Here is a 17,311-nt window from a genome sequence, read left to right on the forward strand (position 1 = left end):
TCGCGTGCTCCCGAGGAGTAGCTAATGTCGGGTCAGAATCCTGAGCCTTCGCGGGAAGCGCGGGGGTCACGTTCCCCAGGGCAGCTCGTGAGGCAGGTAGGGGTTTGAGAGGTTTGCCCTCTTGCTCCGCCTGTGCCCGCGTGAGAACTGAAATGACGTCGGGAGACCGATAAACGGGAACCTCCCTGGTGACGCCGTCCACAAACTGGACACGGTTCCCAATGAGCAGGTCGCATGGAGGATCGTCCATGACGACGGCCACAATGGTCCCCGTGAACAACGGTGTTACGACCTTGATCACCGCTGTGTTCAGGTCGTAAGCGTGAGAAGCCTCGGCCATTCTCACCCTGATGCTGTCTCCTGTGTAGGCCATAGCTGGAACTAGACTCGCCCGAACCACTATCATGTCTGCCCCGGTGTCCCGCAGACCTTCGCCCTTCACTCCGTTGACGTAGACGTTGCAGTGGGGCTGGAAATGTTTCCTGGAGCACGGAACGCAGAGTTGTGGAATTGTGCATGAGCTCGTGACGTCCCTGAACTCCTCACTGCCAACAAAATGTACGCCCTTCTGGTCAGCCTGTCGCTTATGGCAGTCCTTCTTCACGTGGCCCCGCTTGTTACAGTAGAAACACTGGATGTCAGTTCTGGAACTTGATCCCTTGTGTCCCTGATCGTCCTTCCCGTCCTTGGGTCCTGAAGAACCTGAATTTCCTGATTTTCCCGGCCGTGAGCCTGAAGATTTGCCGGAGATCGCCTGGGCGTCCTCGTGTACTCTGATCCAGTCGGCTGCCTCCTGAGTAGTCTTAGGCTGGTGCTCCTGCACGAAGGTCACCACCTCAGGTCGCAGGCTGGACATCAGTTGTTCCATGACAATGAGGTCGGCAAGGTCGTCGACGGTCCAGTTCTTCTCGGCCATCTCCACCCAGCGCCGCAGGTAAAGATTAAGACGTGCCACAAACTGATGACTCAGCTCGCCACTCAGTCTCTTGCTGTTCCGCAGACGTCGTCGGTAGGCTTCAGCAGTCAGGTTGAAGCGCTGGAGTAACGCCTTCTTTAGTGCCTGATAGTTCCTCGCCTCCTCGTCATCCAAAGCGTTGTAGAGTTGCAATGCGCGTCCTTTTAAGCAAGTGCTGAGGCGGCTAGCCCACGTGGCCTCTTCCCACTTCTGGTCAGATGCAATACGCTCAAACCGGCGTAAAAAGTCGTCGAGCTCGTCTTTGTCATCGTCGAACGTCGGCAGTCTCGTACGGTCAGCAACAAACGTCGGCGCGCTAGCCTGAGTAAGCGTACCCTTCTCGGCCTGTAGCCTAGCTAGTTCTAGCTGGTGATCGCGTTCGGCCTGTTTGTCCTGTCTGTCACGTTCGGCCTGTCGTTCCTGTCTGTCAAGCTCGTCTTTCTCTTTCCGTTCTTGTCTGTCACGTTCGTCTTGTCGTTCCTGTCTGTCACGTTCGTCCTTCTTGTCCTGTCTGTCTCGTTCAGCCTGTCGTTCTTGTCTGTCAAGCTCTTCTTTTCTCGTCTGTCGCTCTATGTCTTCCTTACGTTCTAACTCCTTGCGTTTAACCAAACTACGCGCTCTAACGCGTGCATCTCGCTCTGTCTGTTCCTCACTACCAGGAGTCTCAAAAGTTAATCTCTTCGTAGGAGATCCCCTTGCAGCCATGGTTAGTTTGGAAAAGCTTTATCACAAAAGTAAGTCTAACGCAGCTATAGCTAGAACACGCGGTGATGAACCAATGGATACAAAAATCCAGCAACAGGAAAACGCAGAAGAAAAATCCAAACGGTGTAGAACAAAACGCGTAGCCTACTTTATGGCTGCTTTTTGCGGTAAAACAAAGTGTTTCCCACAACCGTGGCCTAATTTATCGGCTGCTTTTTGCGGTGAAACAGAATGTTTCCCACAGCCTTGGTTAGGACAGAAGTCCTCGGACCCTTCCCCCCCAAATTCCAACAAAGTCAAAATATGGAGAAAAATCCAAGTAAAACAAGACGGTAGAAATGTAATCTGTTACAGAATGCGAAACAACAATGTAGAGAACACTGAGTAAAACGAATAACAAATCCGCTAACCCCGCTCAGCTCTCTGCAACGGAAAACTCTGAACGTACAACAACAAAGATTCACAAACAAAGGAAAGGGAAGTAATCACAGTTAGCGCATACAATAGCTCACAAATTACAATTTACATTTCCTGCAAGATGTGAATCGCTTAAGGTGTGGTATATGATCAAAACTATACAAAAAAGGGTAGCACCAAGCAGAAAATAAGTCGAGCACTGACGAGATTATCTGCTCTTAGTTATCCTTAATTGGTGGGTCTTTATCAGTTGGAAATTAACTGAGTAAATCCCGGCTTGGCCCCCATGTGTCACGTTTCAATATATCACTTAAGGTGATTATGAAACGGTTAGTTACTACTAACTAACTAACCACACCACGATCCACTCTCGCAGTCATACAATTTAATAGAGACAACAAAAGTATAAGTTTCAGACGCCTGTTTATGTAAAAAACTCGCCACCTCCCTCGAGACTTCACTCAAAATATGTTCTTTTTACGTTCACAAAACGTAAAAAACCAATGGTCACTGACAAAATGCCAGTTAGAATAGAAAATTATAGTAACACGCTGATCCCGTGTAAAGATAAGAAAATACGACTGTTCTGCTCCAAAAGTGCTAGTTCATGCAGGTGTCACACACCCCACGTCGTCCCTACTCGAGTATAATCACAGATAACGTAAAAGACAACGGTGGTCAACGGGGTGCATAAGACATGGTGCACTTAGCTTTCTTTCGTCACTGGGTGGACGTCCTGTAATTAGTAACACAACTGCTCCGTCGAATGAAGTGCTGGTTAGTGTGGTGACGAAGCAGGGAACTGTGGAGGCATCAGGCGCCGCACCCAGTCGCTGGTTAGCTGGTTAGCCGGTTCGCTGGTTAGCTGGTTAGCCGGTTTGCTGGTTAGCCGGTTTGCTGGTTAGCGTGGTCCCCCAAAAGGCAGCCGAACAGAAGTTAGGAAAATGAAGGCTGCAAACAGAAAGCATCGGTGCACTAAACATGTCAGCTACCCCTCACCCTCCACCTTTAAACATGTCATCTTTACATATCTCATCGAGCACGTGGGCCTGCACAAAATTAATGGACTTTTCACAACAACAAAACAGCCGTCTTTTCGTCTTTCTCTCCCTATCTGCAAAAACCATATACAGATTAGTATTTTAGCGTCACAGAGAGCAAATTATGCGCTAACCTGGAGAGAACAACAGAGAGTATTTCATTCCACAAACACAGACTCGTCAACAGCGTTAAATAATGATTTATTACCTCAAACAGCCTATGAATGTAGCACTCTCATGGAAGCAAAACCCGCTTCCTCCCTGGAATGGCCTCTGTTCGTCAACAGTGACAACAACATCCAGAAACCCCTTGTCGAATACTTATGCGAAGACCATCGCACGACGAAAGGAAAGTTGACGACTCGTCCTCAGCGAAACATGTGGCGGTGAGAAGGTGATAACTTGTTGAAGATCCTCTAGAGTGCCGAATACTCTATTCGGTGAAAACCATCATACTCTAGAGACCCCTGTATTCGATCCTTACTCTCCTGCTGCTGGGTGTCAAGTGCGCCGTTACCGTGTCTCAGACAGACAACCTTGAGAATAACACGTGACTAACCTTGTCACCTAACAAGTTCAAAATATCGACAATTCTGCCCCGACAGCAAAAACCACTCCGTGAAATGCGTGCAAAAACAGAAATCTCGTGCTTGTTTGGCGCTGTCAGCAGAATCTGCATCCGGTGTCGGAAAACACTGTCGCACTGGATCAAGAGAGGGCACCCCACCGAGTGACCTTTTCTTGATCCCTGTCACCTAATCGTGACAAATTGAATATATAGTGTGACACTTTCAGTGGGCAGCACATGATGATGATGAGGAGAAAGAGGAGGAGGAGGAGGAGGAGGACAGCGGCGATGACACTGATGAAGATGATAAGGCAAAGCTCTTGGTCCAAAAACAGGTTGGAAGATTAGGCTAAGCCTAAAACCTTTATCCTTATGTAATAAAGTTCTGAGTTCTGAGTTCTCTCTCTCTTTTTCTCTCTCTCTCTCTCTCTCTCTCTCTCTCTCTCTCTCTTTCTCTCTCTCCCCTCTCTCTCTCACTCTCTCTTTCTTTCTCACTCTCTCCCCCTCACTCTCTCTGTCTCTCTCTCTCTCTCTCTCTCTCTCTCTCTCTCTCTCTCTCTCTCTCTCTCTGCTGTTAGAGCTTTAGCTGACGACGTTGACAGCAAAGCCTTAGACGATGATAATGATAACGACGATGACGACGACGATGATAATGACGGTGATAATGATGATGAGGATGATGAGGATGAGGATGATGACGACGACGATGATGATGATGATGATGATGATGATGATGAGGATGATGATGATGAGGAGGAGGAGAAGGAGGAGGAGGAGGAGGAGCCTGGAGGAGGATGACAGCGGCGATGACAATGATGAAGATGATAAGGCAAAGCTCTTGGTAGGAACGAAAACGATGGTGGTAATGTAGGTTGTGCTATCAATGACTCTAATACCCATTTAGTGCAGAGAAGTACAAAACGTGACGTTGACAGATCTTGCAAGGACAAAATAAACACACGACATCACGAACCACAGCATGCTTGCTGTCAACTGTCGGGAATCGTAACGGTCGTGTTCACTGTTAACAGTTGTCAGAGGAACCAGAGGTCATCAAGAAAGGCTGGCTGAACATCCTGACAAACTCAGCGCCAGGTGAAGACAAGGTACTGTGCTCTGTGTGAACGCTGCTTGCCCCCCTCCCCCCTCCACCTTCAAACTTTCTCTCCTCCCCCTTCCCCCACCTCTACTTTTAGTCGTGTAGCTCTGGTCCCGTCAATATGTTGTCATGTTTCGGTGTCAACCAATACTTGTCTCTTCTGCTGCATAATATGTAATCTTGTCATTGCCTCGTTATTCATTGTGTGTGTGTGTGTGTGTGTGTGTGTGTGTGTGTGTGTGTGTGTGTGTGTGTGTGTGTGTGTGTGTGTGTGTGTGTGTGTGTGTGTGAATAGAATAGAATAGTCTTTTATTGCCACAAAACCTTAAGGATTATACGGCACAAACCAAACAACAGAACAAAAAGAAGAATCATTGTTTCTTCTTCAGAAAACAATCATGTACATATTTACCAAGCTGTAACTGAAGTGTTTCGTAATGTATCAATTGTCTAGGTAAATTATACAAGTGTATGGGATTATTTACATGTTTCATTAATTCATTTATGATATCATTATATGCAATGCATTTGTCATGTGTGTGTGCAGTTAGATAACATGCAGACAAAATACTGCAGTCTACAACGCCAGGGTGGCCGCTGCAAACTAGAGGTGTACACATGGCAATATGACTGGGAGCGCTGGGACTACGACAGTAACAGTAACACCTACTGGTCTGGCAACGTGGCCACTGTGTGTCTGGACACCGCGCGTCACGCTCAACTGGTCAGTACACACGTCACCCGCTTTACAAGTAGGCTAATCACGGCGAACATAAAATATTCGTTTATTTGCTGTAAATATACCGGCAAGGTGTTGTGCATTTAACACCATCTCCTTATCTAGTGAACAGTGCAGAAGATGTAGCGGCTACATGCCGAGTCTCAGTGATTATTAAAAATAATGGTCGAAGTTAGCGGATCATGAAAAATGCGAGCTTCAGCGAGCTTTTTCATGACCGCGAACTGAGACCATTATTTTTAATAATCACTGAAACGAGGTGTGTAACCTCTTTATTCCTCCTTTCTTCAGTTATTCAAAGAAGAGAGGAGTTTTTTTGCGAAAGTTTGATCGAATCCAATTCACTCAACCAGTCAACATGCGCAGGCGATCGATTAATGCCTGGTTATATAGTTCCGTGCAAATCATTCCATTCTGTTAACACTTCTTGTCAGTTTCCCTGTTTTGGACTAAAATCAAGTGACAAGTACACAGATATGCTGTTATTCTGCTGTGGCGGTAAAGGCAGATATTGTGTGTTCTGTTTATGTTTTTGTATCGCTTAGGATAATGTTTTTTCGTCAAATGGGATTAGCAGACGAACTTTTGCACCCGTGTTCCAACTTTAAAAACTGTATGAAGTTCAGTTTTGTGGGGAAAATAGTGTATGGAACCAATTTATGTTCTTTAAATTGATGAGATGTGTGCATTTGGTTGCGTGTGATCTGTTTATAAAATGAAATATTGTTGAAAACTGACCGTCGGGTTGCAGTCTGTTGTTGAAGAAACTGAGTGAAAAGAAATTTGAAAGGGGAACTAATTCTTGTCGCTAGACAAAGTATGAGAGTTTATTCTTGCCTTGGGAATTTGCTTGTGTTGAACGTTTGTGCACGGCAGATCTAGATTCAAAGGTCGCGCAAGGCGAAAATACAACATTTAGTCAAGTAGCTGTCGAACTCACAGAATGAAACTGAACGCAACGCAACGGAGCAAGACCGTATACTCGTTGCATCGTCACTCCACCGCCCGTGGCAAAGGCAGTGCCAGTGAAATTGACAAGAAGAGCGGGGTATTCGTTGCGCTGAGGATAGCACGCTTTTCTGTACCTCTCTTCGTTTTAACTTTCTGAGCGTGTTTTTAATCCAAACATATCATATCTATATGTTTTTGGAATCAGGAACCGACAAGGAATAAGATGAAAGTGTTTTTAAATTGATTTCGAAAAAAAAAATTGATAATAATTTTTATATATTTAATTTTCAGAGCTTGTTGTTAATCCAAATATAACATATTTATATGTTTTTGGAATCAGCAAATGATGGAGAATAAGATGAACGTAAATTTGGATCGTTTTATAAAAAATGGTTTTTTTTTACAATTTTCAGATTTTTAATGACCAAAGTCATTAATTAATTTTTAAGCCACCAAGCTGAAATGCAATACCGAAGTCCGGGCTTCGTCGAAGATTACTTGACCAAAATTTCAACCAATTTGGTTGAAAAATGAGGGCGTGACAGTGCCGCCTCAACTTTCACGAAAAGCCGGATATGACGTCATCAAAGACATTTATAAAAAAAATGAAAAAATTTGTGAGGATATCATACCCAGGAACTCTCATGTCAAATTTCATAAAGATCGGTCCAGTAGTTTAGTCGGCTGAATCGCTCTAAACACACACACAGACAGACACACACACACACACACACACACACACACACACACACACACACACACACACACACACACACACACACACACACACACACACACACACACACACACACACACAGAATTACAGTCAGCATTGCAAAAAATAAAGAGGAATTTTCTAATGCATAATGCCAAAGAAGGCAAATTAGTCTGATTTCTGAATTTAAACAGCGCTACATTACCCGCTATTACGAGCTAGTCGTGTGACAGAGAGTTTTCTTGCACACGAGAGTGTAGATGTTTCACGACGGCTTTAGCCGGAGTGAAACAGCAGCAGTCGAGTGTGCAAGAAAACTCTCTGTCACACGACTAGCTCGTAATGGCGATTATGTCTCACAGCTTCAACAGAGGAGAGAACAAACACGTTTTGCGTACTCACGCTTGATAAACCTAAACACAGGAGCAGCCATTGTGGAGAGATCTACTTTTTGACGAAAGTGACCGAACAACTATAAATGACGTCTCGGAATATGTGAATGACGTCACAGTCATCTTTTGAAGCATCGCAATCTTCATGACGTCTTTCTGTGTCTGCATCCGCGAAATGTTTGTTCTTTCCGGGATCTTTGTCATCTATGTTCACAACTCTGTCCTTATAGTGTCAGACTAACAGGCCTCCTGAGCGAGCCACTTTCCAAGGGCAGCTAAATTCGCGTATGGAAACAGTACTGTCGTCTGGGATGCCGTTTTCAGTATTCTGAGCGTTGAAGAATTTGTAAAGAGAAGAAACGATAACAGCAGGAGAAATAAAAGTCGTGTGTGCATTTTGGGGCTTTTGGAGGGACGATTTCGAGTTTGAATCCGTTTTTGCACATGCTCCAAAGCGTGTAACATTAACAGCTATTGTGTTTTCAGCGTAGCAATAGGGCCCGATATTTAGACGAGACAAGTATAATGCCGACGAGTCGAAGACGAGTCGCATTATACTTGTTCGAGTCTAAATATCGGACCCTATTGCTACGCTGAAAACACAATAGCGTTTATATAGCTATTCTGACATTAAATTCTGTGTTAGAATCATGTTTTTGTCAGCGACAAGTACCAGAATGGTCCATGTCGTTGATTGCAGACGACGGTTCCCTTTCCGCATGAAGCCACGGAAATAACCGAACATTGAAAAAAACCCGGACATGTATTACGGAGACAACTCGAGATAACCGGATGCTTAGCATTACGTCAATATGTTAGGAATCATATGACGTCATGACGTATCATGCTTGCCTACGTAGATTGTATGTTCGAAAGTCTGACTTCTGTTGGGAATTCGCGTGGTGAAGACAGCGGTAAATCTGTAGATGATAAGAGAACAAGGATTGTCTCAGAAGAAACGACGAAATGTTTCAGACCGGTAACTTCATTTCAACATTGCACTATACAATGGACGTTCTATGTGACAGAAGAGTTTGCTGATTTTGTGTTAAACATTGGAGAGATCGTCTGCTAGAATCCGAGATAGGTCGCTTCAGATTGCAGCTTCTGGAAATTTGCAAGGTTTGTTGCCTGTTAAAGAACTGGATTTTACACGTAATGTAGGGCCTATGTCATGTACAGTAAGCAACAACAAAAACACACACAAAGCAAATGGCATCGTCTGTCGACTAGTCACAGAGTGACAGAAACAAACCTGGCGAGGTATGCGTGTACTTTATACACGTGGAAGAAACCGGAACCACGCGTCTTTGTTATTGCCGATATCGTTTGGATATCGGCAAAAATGGCCAACTTTTGTATCGTTATGCTTTGATGATCGGAAAAGGGATGTGTGAGACCATCCAATCACAGCCCCCGAATTCCCCCACGTGTCCATCAGAATAGCTATATACAATCTTGCACACGTTTGCTTTAGTAGTGGCAAAGAAGGAAAGCGTGTGACATACCTTGTTCATATCCTGTTCTGCAATGTGTGCTGGCGTATATGTTTAATTAGCCCATTGTACATATCTTGGCGGTAAAAACCGTAAGAGATCAAAATCAGATAACATTAGGAAAATGATACCGCTTGCAGAAACAAAACACAAGAATGCATACTTCTTTCATTTTAACCAGTCTGAAAAATTCATGTTCGCCAGTGTAAAACCTTACATGACATTTCCACGAACAGCTTCTATACAAAAGTATGCCCTAGCATTGGGAACTTCGTGGGACTCGAGAAAGGAAAAGAAATAATAGCTTAGAAACTATTCGGTGTTGTGTTGTTATCCTGCAATTGAATAGATGAAAAATCCATGCGTCCTTAAAAGGCACAGTCCTTTCCATGCAAACGATTTGGCTCAACCCAAACCTGGCGATGCTTTTACGTAGAATAAGACTTCCCCTTTCCCAAGACACATGACAAAATTCAACAGCCTGAATCAGTGAATGCTTTGTGTGCACAACACATTGTTATTTTTTTATTTTTTTGCGAATTCACTTGCAAAAAACTTGTAAAAAAAACTCAAATCCACCAAATTCCAGCTGAGCAGAACTGCTTTCACAATAAGGACTGGGCCTTTAAAGGTACGTTCCTCATCATATTACCCAGTATATCAGACACCACATTGTCATGTTTGTCCAGGTTTTTACATGGAAAAAATAAAACTTTATTTTAACATGGGCACATACGTCTGACTTCTTTTGGTGGAGATTGGAGGATGTGCGATTCATTTCCTACTAGGCACTGGTGTCAACATGTGAAATTCATTAAGCGAAATGTTTTCACTATACACAGAACATAACCAGGCTATCAAATGTGTGGTATATGTTCAAGTCAGAATGATGCCCTCATTTTTACATTTAGTCAAGTTTTGACTAAATGTTTTAACATAGAGGGGGAATCGAGACGAAGGTCGTGGTGTCTGTGTGTGTGTGTGTGTGTATGTGTGTGTGTGTAGAGCGATTCAGACTAAACTACTGGACCGATCTTTATGAAATTTGACATGAGAGTTTCTGGGTATGATATCCCCGAACGTTTTTTTCATTTTTTTGATAAATGTCTTTGATGACGTCATATCCGGCTTTTCGTGAAAGTTGAGGCGGCACTGTCACGCCCTCATTTTTCAACCAAATTGGTTGAAATTTTGGTCAAGTAATCTTCGACAAAGCCCGGACTTCGGTATTGCATTTCAGCTTGGTGGCTTAAAAATTAATTAATTACTTTGGTCATTAAAAATCTGAAAATTGTAAAAAAAATAAAAATTTATAAAACGATCCAAATTTACGTTTATCTTATTTTCCATCATTTGCTGATTTCAAAAACATATAAATATGTTATATTCGGATTAAAAACAAGCTCTGAAAATTAAATATATAAAAATTATTATCAATTTTTTTTTTTCGAAATCAATTTAAAAACACTTTCATCTTATTCCTTGTCGGTTCCTGATTACAAAAATATATACATATGATATGTTTGGATTAAAAACACGCTCAGAAAGTTAAAACGAAGAGAGGTACAGAAAAGCGTGCTATCCTTCTCAGCGCAACGAATACCCCGCTCTTCTTGTCAATTCCACGGGCACTGCTTTTGCCACGGGCGGTGGAGTGACGATGCTACGAGTATACGGTCTTGCTGCGTTGCGTTGCGTTCAGTTTCATTCTGTGAGTTCGACAGCTACTTGACTAAATATTGTATTTTCGCTTTACGCGACTTGTTTTTGTTTTTAATTTGAGAGATCTGTGATGTCTGACATTTTGGTTCAAAATGTAAGGAATTTATACTTAAGCTCTAATGAGTAAAAATTTGTCTTGTCAAAAACCAAAAGCATATTCCTTCCTCTACATGCAAGACTTTCGTTTATCTGTGCATCTTCATTTAGTACAGCAAACAAACAAAAACATCACACTCTGCATAGCGAAACAACTTGCAAAGAAAACCTCACAATCTTCATTGGGAGAAAGCCCCTGACTGTTGCAATGTTTTATGCATTAAAAAAAACCACTGAAACTGTGTGTTGGAATTCTTCAGTTTGATATGTGTTTAAAAAGTTACCTTGATCATTCTGACATGCTGTGGCTCAAATCACATCTCAGACAATGTTGTAGACTCCATAAATCTATAGACGTTGAGGCGCATGGAAGAACTGCATTCTGTGGAAACACAAAACATACACACAGAGGAAGAACAAGTCACAACAATTTTTAGCAGCAGCAACAGTATATATGATTTTATTAGTGTGGTGTTCGTGATATAATGAGTTGGGGGGGGGGGGTGGACGGGGTGGGGTGGGTGGGGGGGGGGGGGGAATGTGAGAAGGCTAGTTGGGGAACCGGGGAAGGTTTGACATTAGTCAGCATTGTCATTTAAATGTTAGTGATTCAAATGACTGAATTTAAAACAGGGAGAGAGAGATTGTGAATATATTTGTGTGTGCGTGTGTGTGTATGTGTGTGTGTGTGTGTGTGTGTGTGTGTGTGTGTGTGTGTGTGTGTGTGTGTGTGTGTGTGTGTGTGTGTACAGGGTAAATGCAGAGCCATTGATTGGAAACAAAAACTTGTTACTGTTAAATATCAACAGTTATACAACATAAGAGGCAATGGAAAAGTATGATATGGATATGAAAATATATGTTGCAGGTGGAAGAGGGGAGGGGGTGAGGGTCTTTGTTGCTTACAGTTAATAAGCAACTAAGGCCAGCTGTTCTGGGTGTAACCTTGTAATGTTTAAGCAAACATGTTTGTGGATCACCTTCTGCATTTAGATCTGTTTGAGTATTTGCAGTTACCTTAATCATTGTGGCATCCTCTTGATCCCATCACATCTGAGACTATGGCCTGTAGACTCCATGGTCAGACGCTGGAGTGATAACAAGGTCATGATAAATTGAACATAATTATGCAGAGAGGGGGCAAGGATAGGGGGGTGGGGGCAGGGTTGAAGGTTGGTTACAGTGCTAGTTGGACATGAGAGTGTTATGGGGTGAGGATGGTGCTGATATTAATAAGCATAATCAGTTAAAGCTCACAACTATCTTGATCTTCACAGACATGAATTGCATAATGAATCCACAAGCATACATGTACCTTTATTTTTGCCCTTGAGTTATAGGTGGAAGGAAATGTTGAGTGGTAAACACAAGTTGTATTGATCACTGGGTCAGCCTGTGGTCAGTCCCCTTTGATCTGCAGATTGCATCAGCATAAACAAACACAACGTCATCATCGTAAACAGCCTGAATGGTCAATCATGAATCTAAGAATACAAACACTGGATCTAATTTGAGAGTCTGCAAACGAGTCAGTTTGAAGATTCAATGAAAATCTGGCAGTCAATGAAGCAGATAGATCTGGCCTTGCGCTTGTGTTTGCAAGCAGATACATGTTTGAACATCCCTTATCTTAACGTTATCATTCAACAGATTGATATTTTGCCTGAAGATGTTCCTGCCGATGAGCTAAACAAACAATGAAAATCACAGAAGTGGTAAGATTTTGAAGACGAAAACTGATTCAGTCATACAAACAGACTCAACAGAAAGAATCTAGCTTTCTACTGTACAGCTTTCGACAAAATCAACGCATGTGCATGCTGAAGTCATTCCTGCTTTGATTCAAATAATTCTACATGATCGTAATGCACAAAAAATACGAAAACAAGCTGATCGAAATGAGTAACACTGCCTCACCTGCTATGACTGTACTGTGAAAGCAAAGGTCGTCTGCGACTCGTGATTTCAAAGTCGAACAGCGGCGTTTCTGCACTCTCAGTGGTTATCTTGCTTGGAAATGTGAAAAGCGTGACTTGAAATCGAACGGAAGGCACCATTCTACCTTTTCGTTCGGGCGTTGTTTAATTGTAAAATATCCGAAAATGTCATTTCGAATAAGGCGGTCGCCATTTTTTTGGGGTGCCAACTTCTCTGAGTGGGGCTGGTAGCTAGCAGGTCCAAACGGGAGCCTCCCATTCGGTACGCAACCCTGGGAGTGGGAAAAAAGCTTCGTGCACCCCGACCGGGAGGGAGCGGACCGACTTGGGCAGATCTCCCATTGGTTGTCACCCACTATTGCTTCGTGCACCTCAGCCCTGAGATCTGAAAAGCCGAGATCTGATATGTTTCTACCTTTTGAGACATTGTGACTGATAAATGTGGACATCACAGCCACATCTAACGATAACGAATTTATTGCGTTTTGTTTTGGACAGTTTCATGCATCATTTTTCAAAATAAACAAGACAGGCACTTCCGTAGCTGCTAAGGAGTCTTCTTTGGGATCATCAAGGTCTCGGCCAACTAAGACTATGGCATACTCGTGGCAAAGCCGCCGAATGGTACCGTAAACCAGATTAGTGACGTAAGAGAATAGAATGTCGTCTTTTGATTTGGAACGTGACGTGTTTCAGAACTTCTTCTCGACAACTCGGATGGTCGTTTTTACTGAACGATGGATATTGAAGTGATCCGAATTTCAGAGAATTGTCCTTTACTTTCACAGAACTGTCGTATTGTCTAGGTGTAAAAATGCAGTGCGTTCAGTTTGATCCCGTGAGTTCGACAGTTTGCCTAAATGTAGTAATATCGCTTTACGCAACGTGTTTGTTTTTGCCGGAGAAACCCTGCAATACACCACTAAACAGTTCCGCGGCCATTGCGACAGTGCGCATGCGTAGCATTTTTTCGAGTAAACAACGCGTCGTGCTAGCTTCTCAGCAACTTGAAACATGTGCGATTTGAGCGAGATTTCCATCCTGAAGGTGCGACTGTGGAGCACTGAAGCATCGAAAACCTTGTCGTGTGTACGGAAAACGAGTGTGGAAGGTGCACACGAGGAACTTGTAGCTAGGTAAGTTTTATTTCTTTCGTTATTTACTCTTTGCAATGATGCGATGTGTTGTTCATTCCCAAGACCGGTTTTCCGCCCTGTAAGTTGTAACACTAACAGTAACTTAGTAAGTGCTCTCTCTTCAGATACGCTTAACTTTTCAGTTGATTAAAGTCAAAAACTTGAATAAGTGCCGTTGATCTGTCCACGGAATCTAACTTACTATGAAGCATAACTATATTCCGATTCGTGATGCATAGGCTACATGTTGCGATAGTGTATGCAAAAGTTTTCCATTTTCAATCTGACGTGTGGGTAAGATAAGAAACAACAAACATGCATACTAAGTTGCCACTGCCAGTTTGTATAGCTGCTAAGCTTACCTCAGGCTGAGTCAGTGAGTATTTTGTACGTTTACATACAAAATGGTGATGAGGGGGAAAAAGAATGCCTTCCACAGGTGCGAAAAACTGTGATTTGATCTCAAGGCCTTTTTGTTTTAGAGCTTTTCCTGCTTTGGAACTTGGGAGATGGGATTCCTGTCGACCGTGAAGCAGAAAATGCAGAGAGGGTGCTTCTTCGGGAGTACAAGCAGAAGTTGTATGTGAAAGGGGTGCTTTATCCTGATTCATTCATCATCACAACTGGATTGAAAGGCAGCAAGATGGGCGATTCCTGTGGCCAAGCGTCTTCATCGCCGGCTGCCTGTGAGTGTGAGCTCGACCTCATGCATCGCTTCGTCAACGAGTTTTAAGGAGGAAAGGCTTACAAGTAGGAAACCTCTCTACTTTTTTAAATAAGTCATATTTGCACTTTACTTTTGAAAAAGAGAATGGTTCAAGTTGAATTGCAAGATGGCAGTGCAGCCTAACAACATTTTGGTTTCAGTGAACAGGGAATGTGTCAAAATCTGAAAAACCAGCATACTAGTATTAATACACACTAAAATTATGCCTGTCGCTGTCATATACATATAATTTTTGAAAAGTGCAGTGATACTGATAGTGATAGTGATACAGTTGATCAGCAATGACTGAACAGACTTTCTAAATTCAGGGATGATCAAATCATCTGACTAATGGCCAGAGGCGAGTACAAAAAATCCGCTGTGCTAGTTAAAACCGCTTGGCAACTCGCCTGGTTGGCTAGTGAAAATTCTCGTCAAATGCAACACTTCTGGTTGTATACTCTAGTTTCAAAACGTTATATAAACAATGCAGTTATATAGCAACTGTGGTTTGTACCCGGCAAGCAATTCTTTTTGGTGGACTGGACTTTCTTGAAATGACTCGCCTGTCTGGCAGTGGCAAGTTAAGATTTTGAGATCTGGCCATCCCTGCAACTGTCTTAATTTTGCAATGCTCTTCATGCAAGTTGCACTCAAATTTGTGAGCAATTTGTTATGTACAACTTGGTAAATTGTCCTAAATGATGCTTCACTAAAAAATGTTGTCTCCTTTCTGTTTCTCATATTGATTATTTTCTTTTTTTCTCCCTTTTGGCAGTGTTTTGACCATATGCAACAGGCTGCAAGTCATTTTGGAGGAGGAAGCCCCTGATTGCATCTTTGTCAAAACCAGAAAGAGACTTCTACCTGTCTCCAAGAGTCAGCCATCACAACCACCTGTTACCCAGAGCCATCACAACCTCCTGTTCCCAAAGTAATCCAATCCTGTTGCCCGTTTTGACACAGGCAGCAACAGGAGGAACTAGTAGAAGTAGGGAAAGCGGTTTTAACAAAACAGCTTTTTCCTCTTAAATATGAAACCACACAGATAAACAAGGAGAGCAACCCTTCCACAAAGTAAACAATCCTGATGACTCTAATAATTTCAACAATTTGTCAACTCATGTAAAAGCTTTGCCAGATCCAGGCATTAAGCTCTACTCGTTACACATGTAATGGGCAGAGCAACATTGTTGAACAGCTGCTTCGTTTCTGTAAGTTTTCAGCCTGAAAGGTAGTAGGGTGAGTCGCATCTAAAATATAAATGTTTGTCTTGTCAAAACCTATGTAAATTTTCCTACATTTTAAGACTTCCTCTTTTTCTGTAGTGGATTTTTTTTTATCAGATTATTGTTTGGAGTTCTGAAAAGGAAGGCTCCTGTGTACACCATTATAGATATGACTTTTACCGTACTACATGTGTGTATTTGGTATATATGTATAAGACCTTACACTCGGTCAAATAACAGCCCAAATATGCCCAACAAAGGTCCCAATGGGTCAAAAAAGACCTAAGTAGAAATCTAAAAGAAACAAGGAGGTGCCAATCACAATAGCGAGATTTAAGAAACAGCACGTTTCGTTTTGCAGCTCGTTTCGTTTGGTGAATGAGTCACCCCGCGAAACGGAACGTGTAACGAGACGGCATAGGCCGCAGACAAGATTTAGATGTATTCACGTTTCGTTTCGGAATGAAAGGCCGGGCATGGCAGGATATGATCCGCTGACTGGGCATGGCATAATTTCAACTCCACGAGTCAATAAAGGATTGACATACTCGCATTGCACGCACAAGAGCTTCACATTTTTCAATTCATGCACCTGATCACATACGAAGCCAGAATAAAAATTCGATGCGATGACCTACTTCTGCTTCGCCATTTGCTTTCTCACCATGAAGTTGGATAGTGGGGCTCCTATGTTGCAAAATCATTCAAATCATGCAACAAACACCAAATTAAGCAAATATGAAGAGTTTTATGTGCTTAACAAAACCTGATACAGAGCCATCGCGAAAAATAAAAAAATGGGTAGTTTTTAAACAATTTTTCAAAATGGCCGCCAGTATAAACGGTTGGGTATGTTAGGCATATTTCACTTCATGTGATTAACAGCAAATTTGGCGTAAATGGACATTTGCTTTTGCTTAACAAAACCTGATACAGAGCCACCGTGAAAAAATTAAGAAATCAGTAGTTTTTTTACAATTTTCAAAATGGCCGCCAATAAAAGGGTATTTAGGCATTTTTGATGCTACAAGACATTCTCTTGCAATAGAAACTAACACAAACACATTTTTAAACAAACAATACATGTATTGTTGGTGCTGAGAATGATTGGACGGTGTGGGTGGCAGGGTTGAAGAATTTGTGGATTACCTAAACTGTGCAAAAATAAATATATTGCACCAATTTTCATACCAAAACGAAAACATTCATTCCTGTGCTGTTATATTCAATGTATGCTATTGAGGGCACTCAACTTGGCTAGCTGGGACACTTTTAAGATAAAAGTTGGCCTTTACATGGGTTATTTGACCGCCGCCCAAATAAGGGTACCCCCAAAATAAAACTGATAAAAATGTAATGTATCAACTCAAAAGTCGACTAAAATTCATAATCGCTGTATTTCGAAAAC

At 42.5% G+C, this 17,311-nt stretch overlaps 1 long non-coding RNA gene across 1 annotated transcript in view; it reads left to right on the forward strand.

The window, feature by feature from the left end:
- The first annotated feature begins 5,427 nt into the window (after nt 1-5,427).
- The window catches only part of LOC138951001 (uncharacterized), a 72,865-nt gene continuing 60,981 nt past the window's right edge, over nt 5,428-17,311 (forward strand). The window contains exon 1 of the long non-coding RNA XR_011450916.1: nt 5,428-5,508. This is a non-coding gene — a long non-coding RNA (uncharacterized lncRNA). The remainder of the gene's footprint in view (nt 5,509-17,311) is intronic.

The sequence above is a fragment of the Littorina saxatilis genome, linkage group LG16 (assembly GCF_037325665.1).
Source record: "Littorina saxatilis isolate snail1 linkage group LG16, US_GU_Lsax_2.0, whole genome shotgun sequence".
Classification (NCBI taxonomy): domain Eukaryota; kingdom Metazoa; phylum Mollusca; class Gastropoda; order Littorinimorpha; family Littorinidae; genus Littorina; species Littorina saxatilis.